Here is a 2500-nt window from a genome sequence, read left to right as displayed (position 1 = left end):
TGTGGACTTTAACAATTTTGTACATGCTTCCCTAAAATCATTATTAGATGGGCAGGCAAAAATTAAAGAGGATTTGAACCAAGCTATTGGATTTAACTCGGACAGAATCGCAGCACTCGAAGAAAACGATATTATCAAGGCTAACAAGATTGGTCAACTCGAACAAACGGTTGATAAACTATCATCTACGGTTGCGAAGCTCGAACTAGAGGCCAACAAATCCGAACGCTTCAGCCGACGTAACAACGTTCGAATTGTGGGACTTAAAGAAGAATCAGGTGAGGATTGTGTTGTCTTGGCCAGGAACATTCTAATAGATAACTTTGAATTTAGTGAAATACCAACGATAGAGCGTGCACATCGAGTCGGTCCTGTACTGCCGGTGAGGCCCCGACACATCATAATTAAACTACTTAGTTATAACTCTAAAGTTCAAGTCATGAAACAGAAGAATATTGCCTTACAAGATAAACAGTTTTACGTGATAGATGATCTGACCTTAGTGGATTATAAAGAAAAGAAGAAATGGAAATTTCAAGTTAAAGCTTTATATGACAATGGAACTAAACTTAAATTCTCTGCTGGTAAATGGCGAACTTCTACGGGGACTCCCTATATATTCAAGTAACTTTTACGGTGTTTTGAGGAACTGGGATATGAATGGTTTCTTTTTCTCTGCCTTCTTTCATTTTGTAATGTCAGTATATTTAACCTGGCTTTGCTTGTTTAAATTCCAAGCATGTCCGCTACGTACCATTATGCAAATTATACCTTTGCATACCCGGTTACATACCTAATGAATTATTCTCCGTTTTATACACGGGGAGTGCAACGCTTACGCTACCTATGTATTAGTAATACGGCAGCACTAAACAGAATTGTTTTATGTTTAATTATTGTTATATTTAGTTTTTTATTTTATTATATTATTGTTAACTTTTACCTAATGTTTAAATTATCTATGATACCTATAATTAATGTGCCAATCCAACCCTACAACTGATGTGAAATTTAACCCCTTTGTGGCATACGAGAACATGAATATTAACGAAAATGTTGATCCACATTCTCAATTTTATGCTAGTTTAAATGAATCTAATTATTTTGATCCAGAAACATTCTCAGAGAATTTCTCTAAGCATAACAATGATAAAAATATTTTGTCTACTATCCATTTTAATACACGTAGTCTCTTGGGCAAGATGGATTCTTTAAAACGTTTTCTTCTTACACTTGAATTTGACTTTGATGTTATTGCTATTACTGAATCTTGGCTACAGTATGACAATAATCCCCTAACAGATATGCCGGGTTATAATATTTTTTCTAGAAATAGGAAATCTAAGGCGGGTGGTGGCGTAGCCCTGTACGTACGAAACAATGTATCAGTTACTGTCCGTAATGATTTAACAACAGATGAATCAATATGTGAATCGATATTTATTGAAATAGAACAGATACATGGGAAAAATATCATCGTGGGAACAATCTATCGTGCTCCGTCTTTGAATATCAATGCATTCAATGATATCCTAGATAACCTACTTCATACTCTTTCAACTGAAAATAAGCTGGTATATCTGTTGGGTGATTTCAATATAGATATTTTGCAATATACTTATGAAACCACAACTAACAATTTTGTAAACACTCTTTTTAGCAACTTTTATTTACCGCTAATACTTAGACCTACTAGGATAACATCAAATAGTGCTACTCTTATTGATAACATATTAACCAACCAGCCTGATTTACACCTCGCTAGTGGTCAGCTCTATTGCGATATTTCCGATCACCTACCTGTTTTTTCTATATCTACCTTAACATACAAAAATACTCAAGCAGTCAGTAGACCTCCAAATAAACCTTTTAGGAAAATTAATGAAAATAACATCGAACAATTTAAACGAGAGCTTAGCGTAATAACATGGAACGATGTGAACTTATTGCAAGAACCTAATCAAGCTTATAATAGTTTTGAAACTAAATTAAAACTTTTATATAATAAACATTTTCCAATGACTACGCAAAGTAAAAAAAACACAAAATTAAAACCTTGGATGTCAAATGGTCTGTTGCAATCTACTAAATATAAACACAAGTTATATGCTAAATACCTAAATAATCCTACCAATCATAATAAAATAAAATACACTAAATTCCGTAATACCTTAAATTCACTTATTAAACGTGTTAAAACCGAATACTATCAAAACAGATTCACTCAATGTCAACATGATATTAAAGGTACTTGGCGCGTAATTAACTCCTTGATTAAAAGGTCTCCGAATTTGAATACGAAAGTTGTTCTAACAGGCAATAATGGTGAATCCATTGAAGACCCGTCTCAAATCGCAAATGAATTCAATAAGTTTTTTGTCGAAATTGGACCAACTCTTTCAAAAAAATTGCCAACCGATCAATCTGATTTTAAAACGTATTTGCCCTTACCTACTTTAAACTCTTTATTTATGTGTCCAGTGTCTGATAAAGAAATTAT

This window comes from Antedon mediterranea, chromosome 2 (genome assembly GCF_964355755.1).
Source record: "Antedon mediterranea chromosome 2, ecAntMedi1.1, whole genome shotgun sequence".
NCBI lineage: Eukaryota > Metazoa > Echinodermata > Crinoidea > Comatulida > Antedonidae > Antedon > Antedon mediterranea.
The sequence above is the reverse complement of the archived record's forward strand: the minus strand, read 5'-3'. Positions refer to the sequence as shown.